This window comes from Arachis hypogaea, chromosome 19, assembly GCF_003086295.3.
Source record: "Arachis hypogaea cultivar Tifrunner chromosome 19, arahy.Tifrunner.gnm2.J5K5, whole genome shotgun sequence".
NCBI lineage: Eukaryota > Viridiplantae > Streptophyta > Magnoliopsida > Fabales > Fabaceae > Arachis > Arachis hypogaea.
Window position 1 is genome coordinate 58,763,500 of NC_092054.1, and position 11,782 is coordinate 58,775,281.

Genomic DNA, 11,782 nt, shown 5'->3' on the forward strand with positions numbered 1-11,782 from the left:
TCTTTGTCCTTGCTCCTGCTCATATGAAAAGAGAGGAGAAGAAAATATGGAATCTTCTATGTCATAGTATAGAGATTCCTTGAGGTGTCAGAGGAAAATAAAAATAGAAGGATGAGGTAGAGAAGAGAGAATTCGAACTTATCAAGAGAGATAGAGTTCGAATTGTACATTGAGGAGGAGCGTTAGTCATAAATAGAAGGATGTGAGAAGAGGAGAAAAATATTCGAAATTAAAGTAAAAAGATTTTTAAAAAAAATTAAAAGAAATTTTGACAATTTGGTAAATGATTTTTGAAAACTAAGATTGGGAAAGAAATTAAGTGATTTTTGAAAAAGATTTTGAAATTAGAAATCAAAAAGATATGATTGAAAATTAATTTTGAAAAAGATGTGATTGAAAAGATATGATTGAGAAGATATGATTGAGAATCAAATTAAAAGGAAAAATTTTTAAAATTAAAGTTGATTACTTGACTAACAGAAAATTAAAAGATGTGATTCTAGAATTAAAACTTTTGATCCTTTCTTAAATGGCAAGTAACAACTTGAAAATTTTGAATTAAGTCACTAATTGTAGCAAGGATTTTCGAAAATAGTAATAAATAGTAATTAAATCACTAGTGTCCTCCTGGCGTTAAACGCCCAGAATGGCATCCATTCTGGCGTTTAACGCCCAAAATGCTACCTTTTTGCGCGTTTAACGCCCAGCCAGGTACCCTGGCTGGCGTTTAAACGCCAGTTTTCCTTCTTCACTGGGCGTTTTGAACGCCCAGCTTTTTCTGTGTAATTCCTCTGCTGAATGTTGTGAATCTTCAATTCTCTGTGTTACTGACTTGAAAAGACACAATTTTAAAAATTTTTTAAATTTTTAATGATGAGAAACAATAAAAAATGCAATAAAGATCAAATAAACCATGCATGCAAGACACCAAACTTAGAAGTTTGTATACTAAGGACTATAACAATTTAAAAATGCATGTAAGAAACAACAAAAGACACAAAATAAGAGAAATCAAAGATCAGAGCAATGAAATCATCAAGAACAACTTGAAGATCAATGAAGAACATAATGCATATATTCGAAAAGAACACAAGAAGAATAAAGACATGCAATTGACACCATACTTAAAACTTAGACCCTAGACTCAAACAAGAAACATAAAATATTTTTGATTTTAAGATTTTATAAATTTTTTTATGATTTTTCAAAAATTATATGGAAAAGAAAATAAAGAGATTCAAAATTTTTAATAAGAATTCCAGGAATCATACAATGTTAGTCTAAAACTCCGGTCCAGGAATTAGACATGGCTTACTAGCCAGCCAAGCTTTTAGTGAAAGCTTCGGTCCAAAACACTAGACATGGCCAATGGCCAGCCAAGCTTTAGCAGATCATTACTCTCAACAGCAAAATTGATAGAAATCAATAAGCTCTAGTGATGATAAGTTGAAACCTCGGTCCAAAAGTTTAGACATGGTTTCACAACCAGCCAGACTTCAGCAAATCATCATGAAACTCTAGAATTCATTCTTAAAAACTCTGAAGAACAGAATAGAAATTTTTTTTGTATTTTTGGAAATTTTTTTCGAAAATAAAAAGTAAAAGGCTTAAATATAAAATAAAATTACCTAATCTAAGCAACAAGATGAACCGTCAGTTGTCCAAACTCGAACAATCCCCGGCAACGGCGCCAAAAACTTGGTGCACGAAATTGTGATCATCAATGGCGCCAACAACTTGGTACGCACAATTGTAATCTCAACTCTTTGGCACAACTCCACACAACTAACCAACAAGTGCACTGGGTCGTCCAAGTAATAAACCTTACGTGAGTAAGGGTCGATCCCACGGAGATTGTCGGCTTGAAGCAAGCTATGGTCACCTTGTAAATCTCAGTCAGGAGGATTCAAATGGTTATGGAGAATTGTTAACTAAAATATGAATAAAACATAAAATAAGATAGAGATACTTATGTAATTTATTGGTAGGAATTTCAGATAAGCGTATAGAGATGCTTTGTTCCTTCTGAACCTCTGCTTTCCTATTGCCTTCATCCAATCATTCATACTCCTTTCCATGGCAAGCTTTATGTTGGGCATCACCGTTGTCAATGGCTACTTCCCGTCCTCTCAGTGAAAATGGTCCAAATGCGCTGTCACCGCACGGCTAATCATCTGTCGGTTCTCGATCATGTTGGAATAGGATCCATTGATCCTTTTGCGTCTATCACTGCGCCCAACACTCGCGAGTTTGAAGCTCGTCACAGTCATCCCTTCCCAGATCCTACTCGGAATACCACAGACAAGGTTTAGACTTTCCGAATCTCAGGAATGGCCGCTAATAATTCTAGCCTATACCATGAAGGTTCTAATCTTAGATTAGAAACCCAAGAGATACACATTCAAGCTTGATTGCATGTAGAACGGAAGTGGTTGTCAGGCACGCGTTCATAGGTAAGAATGATGATGAGTGTCACGGATCATCATATTCTTAAGGTTGAAGAACGAGTGTATATCTTAGAGAAGAAATAGGCATGAATTGAATAGAAAAACAACAGTACTTTGCATTAATTCATGAGGAACAACAGAGCTCCACACCAATCTATGGTGTGTAGAAACTCCACCGTTGAAAATTCATAAGAACGAAAGGGTCCAGGCATGGCCGAATGGCCAGCCTCCCAAAGATGAAAAGGTCTATGAAAGTATGATCAAGTGTGTAAAAAGTATATGAAAGTATCAAAATACAATAGCAAAAGGTCCTATTTATAGAAAACTAGTAGCCTAGGGTTACAGAAATAGGTAAAAGATGCAGAATCCTTCTTCCGGGCCAACTTGGTGTGTGCTTGGGTTGAGCATTGAAGCTTTCACGTGTAGAGGCTTTTCTTGGAGTTAAACGCCAGCTTTTGTGCCAGTTTGGGCGTTTAACTCCAGCTTTTATGCCAGTTCTGACGTTTTGATGCCAGAATTTCTATGCTGACTTGTAACGCCAGTTTGTGCCATCAAATCTTGGGCAATGTATAAACTATTATATATTGCTGGAAAGCCCAGGATGTCTACTTTCCAACGCATTTAAGAGCGTGACAATTAGGTCTCTGTAGCTCCAGAAAATCTACTTAGAGTGCAGGGAGGTCAGAATCCAACAACATCTGCAGTCCTTTTTCAGCCTCTGAATCAGATTTTTGCTCAGGTCCCTCAATTTCAGCCATAAAATACCTGAAATCACAGAAAAAAACACAAACTCATAGTAACGTCCAGAAATGTGATTTTTATTTAAAAAATAATAAAATATAATAAAAACTAACTAAAATATACTAAAAACATACAAAAAATAATGCCAAAAAGCGTATAAATTATCCGCTCATCAGCTTGCTTTTTCTTTTTCTTTCTTTTTCTTTTATTTTTTTTTTTGCCATTTTTTTTCTACAAGCTTTGTGTTCACTGCTTTTTCTTGCTTCAAGAATCAATTTTATGATTTTTCAGATTATCAAATAACATTTCTCCTTTTTCTTTATTCTTTCAAGAGCCAACAATTTTAACATTCATAAACAACAAATTCAAAAATATGCATTGTTCAAGCATTCATTCAGAAAACAAAAAGTATTGCCACCGCATCAAAATAATTAAACTAATTTCAAGATAGAATTTGAAACCATGTACTTCTTGTTCTTTTGTAATTAAAACATTTTTCATTTAAGAAAAGTGATGGATTCATAGGACATTCATAGCTTTAAGGCATTGATACTAAGATACTATTGATCATGTAATAAAGACACAAATAAAACATAAAGCATAGTAAACGAAAAACATAAGTAGACAAGGAGATTAAGGAACGGGTCCACCTTAGTGAGGGTGGCGTCTTCTTCCTCTTGAAGAACCAATGGTGCTCTTGAGCTCCTCTATGTCTCTTCCATGCCTTTGTTGCTCCTCCCTCATAGCTCTTTGATCTTCTCTAATCTCATGGAGAATGATGGAGTGCTCTTGGTGCTCCACCCTTAGCTATCCCATGTTGGAACTTAATTCTCCTAGGGAGGTGTTAATTTGCTCCCAATAGTTTTGTGGAGGAAAGTGCATCCCTTGAGGCATCTCAGGGATTTCATGATGAGGAATTTCCTCATGCTCTGTTTGAGGTCCATGAGTGGGCTCTCTTGTTTGCTCCATCATTTTCTTAGTGATGGGCTTGTCCTCATCAATGAAGGTGTCTTCTTCTATGTCAATTCCTACTGAATTGCAGAGGTGACAGATGAGATGAGGGAAGGCTAACCTTGCCAAAGTGGAGGACTTGTCAGCCACCTTGTAGAGTTCTTGAGGTATAATCTCATGAACTTTCACTTTCTCCCCAATCATGATACTATGGATCATGATAGCCCGATCCACAGTTACTTCGGATCGGTTGCTAGTAGGAATGATGGAGCGTGGATGAACTCCAACCATCCTCTAGCCACAGGCTTAAGGTCCGGTCTTCTCAATTGCACCGGTTTAGGGGCGTGAATTTTCTTGCATCATTGGCAAGTTGAACTCCAACCTTACATTTTCCGGATTGAAATCTAAGTATTTCCCCCGAACCATTGTAAGCCAATTCTTTGGATTCAGGTTCATACTTTGATCATGGTTCATAGTGATCCATGTGTTTGCATAGAACTCTTAAACCATTAAGATCCCGACTTGTTAAATAGGATTGGAGAGAGCTTTCTATCCTCTTCTTCTAATCTCATGTCGGATCTCCGGATACTCACTCCTTTTGAGCTTGAAAGGGACCTCAGGGATCACCTTCTTCTTAGCCACAACTTCATAAAAGTGGTCTTGATGGACCTTTGAGATGAATCTCTCCATCTCCCATGACTCAAAGGTGGAAGCTTTTGCCTTTCCTTTCCTCTTTCTAGAGGTTTCTCCGGCCTTAGGTGCCATAAATGGTTATGGAAAAACAAAAAGCAATGCTTTTACCACACCAAACTTAGAGTGTTTGCTCGTCCTCGAGCAAAGAAGAGAGAATGAAGGAGAAGAAGAAGAAAATGGAGGAGATGGAGGGAGAGGGTGAATTCGGCCAAGGGTGTATAAGGTATGTGTGATGTGTGAAATTGAAGGAGTGATAAGGGGGGGGTAGGGTTAGGTTCGTGTATATGGGGTTAGGTTTGGGAGGAAAAAGAGTTTTGAATTTGAAGGTAGGTGGTGTTTTGGGGAAAAGTGAATGAAGTGATTGGTGAAGGGAATTTGGAAAAGAGGGTAAGATTTGATAGGTGAAGGGTATTTGGGGAAGAGTGTTGTGGAAAGGTGTGAAGAAAAGGGAAGAAGAGGTGGGGATCCTGTGAGGTCCACAGATCCTGAAGGGTCAATGACTTATCATACCTGCTCCATTTAGGCATGCAAAACACCCTTAGAGTGCAATTCTGGCGTTAAATGCCAGATTGCTGCTTGTTTCTGGCGTTTAACGCCAGCTTCTCTCCCTTTCTTGGCATTTAATGCCAACTTGGTGCTTTGTTCTGGCGTTAAACGCCATACTAGTACCTGTTTCTGGCGTTAAATGCCAGTCTGGTGCCCATTTCTGGCGTTAAACGCTCAGAATGGTGCCAGACTGGGCGTTTAACACCCGTTCTGCTACTCTTACTGGCATTTAAATGCCAGTAAGCTCTTCCTCCAGGGTGAGCTATTTTTAATGCTATTTTTCATTCTGTTTTTGATTTTTTAGTTGTTTTTGTGACTTCACATGATCATCAACCTAAAGAAAATAACAATGGAAAATAATAGATATAATTAGATAACATTGGGTTACCTCCCAATAAGCGCTTCTTTAATGTCAATAGCTTGACAGTGAGCTCTCATGGAGCCTCACAGATAATCAGAGCAGGGTTGGGGCCTCTCAACACCAAACTTAGAGTTTAGTTGTGGCCTCCCAACACCAAACTTAGAGTTTGGTTGTGGCCTCCCAACACCAAACTTAGAGTTTGAATGTGGGGGCTTTGTTTGACTCTGTATTGAGAGAAGCTTTTCATGCTTCCTCTCTATGGTTACAGAAGGAGAACCTTGAGTCTTGAATACAAGGTAGTCCTCATTCAACTGAAGGACCAACTCTCCTCTGTCAACATCAATCACAGCTTTTGCTGTGGCTAGGAAGGATCTGCCAAGGATGATGGATTCATCCTCATCCTTCCCAGTGTCTAGGATTATGAAATCAGCAGGGATGTAAAGGCCTTCAACCTTCACTAGCACGTCCTCTACTAGTCCATAAGCCTGTTTCATTGATTTGTCTGCCATCTCTAGTGAGATTCTTGCAGCTTGTACCTCAAAGATTCCCAGTTTCTCCATTACAGAGAGTGGCATGAGGTTTATCCCTGACCCCAGGTCACATAGAGCCTTCTCAAAGGTCATGGTGCTTATGGTACAAGGTATAAAGAATTTTTTGGGATCCGGTTTCTTATGAGGTAATGTCTGCCTCATTAATGCATTCAGTTCATTTGTGAATAAGGGGGGTTCATCCTCCCAAGTCTCAGTACCAAATAACTTGGCATTCAGCTTCATGATTGCTCCTAGATATTTAGCAACTTGCTCTTCAGTGATTTCTTCATCCTCTTCAGAGGAAGAATATTCATCAGAGCTCATGAATGGCAGAAGGAAGTTCAATGGAATCTCTATGGTCTCTGTATGAGCCTCAGATTCCTTTGGTTCCTCAAAGGAAAACTCCTTTCTGTCCAGAGGACGTCCCATGAGGCTTTCCTAACTGAGACTTACATCCTCCTCACTCTCTCCAGGTTCGGCCATGTTGGTCATGGTTATGGCCTTGCACTCTCTTTTGGAATTTTCTTCTGTATTGCTTAGGAGAGTACTGGGAGGAGTTTCAGTAATCTTCTTACTCAGCTGATCCACCTGTGCCTCCAAATTTCTAATGAAGGACCTTGTTTCATTCATGAAACTTAGTGTGGTCTTGGATAGATCAGAAACTATGGTTGCCAGGCCAAAATGGATCTGTTCAGAATTCTCTGTCTGTTGCTGAGAAGATGAAGGAAAAGGCTTGCTATTGCTAAACCTATTTCTTCCACCATTATTGTTGAAGACTTGTTGAGGCTTCTGTTGGTCCTTCCATGAGAAATTTGGATGATTTCTCCATGAAGGATTATAGGTGTTCCCATAGGATTCTCCCATGTAATTTACCTCTACCATTGCAGAGTTCTCAGGATCATAAGCTTCTTCTTCAGAAGATGCTTCTTTAGTACTGTTGGATGCAGCTTGCAATCCATTCAGACTCTGAGAAATCATATTGACTTGCTGAGTCAATATTTTGTTCTAAGCCAATATGGCATTCAGAGTGTCAATCTCAAGAACTCCTTTCTTCTGAGTTGTCCCATTATTCACAGGATTCCTTTCAGAAGTGTACATGAACTGGTTATTTGCAACCATTTCAATGAGTTCCTGAGCTTCTTCAGGCATCTTCTTCAGATGAAGAGATCCACCTGTAGAGTTGTCCAATGACATCTTGGACAGTTCAGACAGACCATCATAGAATATGCATATGATGCTCCATTCTGAAAGCATGCCAGAAGGACATCTTCTAATCAACTGCTTGTATCTTTCCCAAGCTTCATAGAGGGATTCGCCTTCCTTCTGTCTGAAGGTCTGGACTTCCACTCTAAGCTTACTCAATTTTTGAGGTGGAAAGAACTTTGCCAAGAAGGCATTGACCAGCTTTTCCCAAGAGTTCAGGCTGTCCTTAGGTTCTGAGTCCAACCATGTCCTAGCTCTGTCTCTTATAGCAAAAGGAAAAAGCATAAGTTTGTATATCTCAAGGTCAATCCCATGAGTCTTAATAGTGTCACAGATTTGCAAGAACTCAGCTAAAAACTGATGAGGATATTCCAATGGAAGCCCATAATACTTGCAATTCTGCTGCATTAGAGAAACTAATTGAGACTTAAGCTCAAAGTTGTTTGCTCCAATTGCAGGAATTGAGATGCTTCTTCCACATAAGTCAGAAGAGGGTGCAACGAAGTCACCAAGCATCTTCCTTGCATTGTTGGCATTGTTGTCATTTTCAGCTGCCATGTCTTTCTCTTCTTCAAAAATTTCTGTTAGGTCCTCTCCAGAGAGTTGTGCTTTAGCTTCTCTTAGCTTCCTCTTCAAAGTCCTTTCAGGTTCAGGATTAGCTTCAACAAGAATGCCTTTGTCCTTGTTCCTACTCATATGAAAGAGAAGAGAACAAGAAAGTATGGAATCCTCTATGTCATAGTATAAGGATTCCTTGAGGTGTCAGAGGAAAAGAAGAATAGAAGAATAAGGTAGAGAGGAGAATTAGAACTTATAGAGAGGGAATGAGTCCGAATTGCTAATGGAAGAGAAGTGTTAGTCTTAAATAGAAAAAGGCAAGGAGGAAGAAGAATTTTCCAAGACAAATTTTTAAATAAAACTAAAAATTTTAAAATAATTAAAAAGAATTTTGAAAAAGTGGATGATGGTTTTCAAAAATTAAAAGTGAGAAAGTGGTTAAGTGATTTTGAAAAAGATTTTGAAATTGGCAATCAAAAAGATATAATTGAAAATTATTTTGAAAAAGATGTGATTGAGAAGATATGATTGAGAAGATATGATTGAAAAACAATTTAAAAAGATTTGATTTTTAAAGTTAATGACTTGGCTAACAAGAAAATTAAAAGATATGATTCTAAAATTCAAATATTGAACCTTTCTTAACAAAGTAACAAACTTGAAATTTTTGAATCAAATCATTAATTGTAGCAAGGATTTTTGAAAATATTGAAAAAAATAATTTAAAAGATTTGATTTTGAAGAAGATATGATAAAAAAAAAAATATGATTTGGAAAAGATTTGATTTTGAAAAATTTTGAAGATTTGAAACAGATTTGAATTGAAAACAAAATCTCTCCTCCTGTGCCATCCTGGCGTTAAACGCCCAGAATGGTATCCATTCTGGCGTTTAACGCCCAAAATACTACCCTTTTGGGCGTTAAACGCCCAGCCAGGTACCTTGTCTGGCGTTTAAATGCCAGTTTTCCTTCTTCACTGGGCATTTTGAACGACCAGCTTTTTCTCTGTGATTCCTCTGCTGTATGTTCTGAATCTTCAATTCTCTGTATTATTGACTTGAAAAGACAAAATTTTGAAAAACTTTTTTTTGAATTTTTAATGATGAAAAACAACAAAATGAAACTAACCATGGAAGACTAAGATCAGATAAATAATGCATGCAAGACACCAAACTTAGAAATTTTCATATTAGAGACACTAACAAATTAAAAATTGCATATGAAAAACAACAAAAGATACAAAACAAGAGAACTTAAAGATCAGATCCAAGTAAATCATCAAGAACAACTTGAAGATTAATGAAGAACATAATGCATATATTCGAAAAATGCAAGAGAATTAAAAATATGCAGGACACCAAACTTAAAAACAGACACTAAACTCAAACAAGAAACACACATTATTTTTTATTTTTATGATTTTATTTATTATTTTTTTTTAATTTTTCAAAAATTAATTAGAGAAAGAGAAAATAAGGAATTCAAAATTTTTAATGAGAATTCCAAGAATCATGCAATGTTAGTCTAAAACTCCGGTCCAGGAATTAGACATGGCTTACCAGCCAGCCAAGCTTTCAGTGAAAGCTCCGGTCCAAAACACTTGACATGGCCAATGGCCAACCAAGCTCTAGCAGATCATTACATTCAACAGCAAGATTGATAGAAATCAACGAGCTCTTGTGATGATAAGTTGAAACCTCGGTCCAAAAGTTTAGACATGGTTTCACAACTAGCCAGACTTCAACAAATCATCATGAAACTCTAGAATTCATTCTTAAAAATTATGAAGACATAGAATAATTTATTTTTTTTGAAAATTTTTTGAAAATAAAAATAATAAAAACAAAAAGCTTAAAATTTAAATAAAATTACCTAATCTGAGCAACAAAATGAACCGTTAGTTGTCCAAACTCGAATAATCCCCGGTAACAGCACCAAAAACTTGGTGCACGAAATTGTGATCTCTGAAACGGCGCCAAAAACTTGGTATGCACAATCTTGATCTCAACTCTTTTTTACAACTCCGCACAAGTAACCAGCAAGTGCACTGGGTCATCCAAGTAATAAACCTTACGTGAGTAAGGGTCGATCCCACGGAGATTGTCGGCTTGAAGCAAGCTATGGTCATCCTTGTAAATCTCAGTCAAGCAGATTCAAATGGTTATGAAGTTTTGAGAATTTAAAATATAAATAAAATATAAATTAAGATAGAAATACTTATGTAATTCATTGGTAGAACTTCAGATAAGCGTATGAAGATGCTTTGTTCCTTCTGAACCTCTGCTTTCCTACTGTCTTCATTAAATCATTCGTACTCCTTTTCATGGCAAGCTGTATGTTGGGAGATCACCGTTGTCAATGGCTACTGTCTGTCCTCTCAGTGAAAATGGTCCAAGTGCACTGTCACCGCACGGCTAATCATCTGTCGGTTCTCACTCATGTTGGAATAGGATCCATTGATCCTTTTGCGTCTGTCACTACACCCAACACTCCCGAGTTTGAAGCTCGTCATAGTCATCCCTTCCCAGATCCTACTTGGAATACCACAGACAAGGTTTAAACTTTCTGAATCTCAGAAATGGCCGCCAATAATTCTAGCTTATACCACGATGACTCTGATCGTGAACCAGGAATCCAAGAGAAATGCATTCAAGCTTGTTTTCATGTAGAACGGAAGTGTTTGTCAGGTACGCGCTCATAAGTGAGAATGGTGATGAGTGTCACTTGATCATCACATTCATCATGTTCTTGTGTGTGAATGAATATCTTAGAATAAGAATAGGCTTGAGTTGAAAAGAAAAATAATAGTACTCTGCATTAATTCATGAGGAACAGCAGAGCTCCACACCTTAATATATGGGGTGTAGAAACTCCACCGTTGAAAATACATAAGTGAAAGGTCTAGGCATGGCAGTGAGGCCAGCCACCAAATGTGTACAATGATCTATGATAGCATAAAACTGATCAAGGATATAAAATAAATCACTAAAAGTAGTTTTTGTACTAAACTAGTAGCTAGGGTTACAGAAAATAAGTAACTAAGTGCAGATAGTACATAAATCCACTTTCGGGGCCCACTTGGTGTGTGCTTGGGCTGAGCATTGAAGCTTTCACGTGTAGAGACTCTTCTTGGAGTTAAACGCCAGATTTGGTGCTAGTTTGGGCGTTTAACTCCAGCTTGTAACTCAGTTCTGGCGTTTAACGCCAGAATAGGGCATGAAGTTGGCATTTAAACGCCAGTTTGCATCGTCAAAACTCGAGCAAAGTGTGGACTATTATATATTTCTGGAAAGCCCAGGATGTCTATTTTCCAACGCAATGAAGAGCGCACCAATTGGATTTCTGTAGCTCCAGAAAATTCATTTTGAGTGCAGGGAGATCAGAATCCAATAACATCTGCAGTCTTTTCAGCCTCTGAATCAGATTTTTGCTCAGGTCCCTCAATTTCAGCCAGAAAATAGCTAAAATAACAGAAATATACACAAACTCATAGTAAAGTCCAGAAATGTGAATTTTGCTTGAAAATTAATAAAAATATACTAAAAAGTAGCTAGATCCTACTAAAAACTACCTAAAAACAATGCCAAAAAGCGTATAAATTATCCACTCATCAGAAGTCAATGCCCCAAAGATAAAAAATTTCACAGAATAGCATGAGCTGTTGGGGCATCTCATCCCTCTTAGATATTGTACCAAACTTTTGGCATGAGAAACAAGATTTACAGAAGGCAGTAGCATCTTTAAAAAGAGTG

The 11,782-nt window shown here is 37.5% G+C and overlaps 1 non-coding gene across 1 annotated transcript; it reads left to right on the top strand.

The window, feature by feature from the left end:
• Window positions 1-7,521: 7,521 nt before the first annotated feature.
• On the top strand, window positions 7,522-7,625 carry LOC112781187 (small nucleolar RNA R71). The gene has a single exon (XR_003191979.1). It is a non-coding gene; the product is annotated as a small nucleolar RNA R71 (small nucleolar RNA).
• Window positions 7,626-11,782: the final 4,157 nt, after the last annotated feature.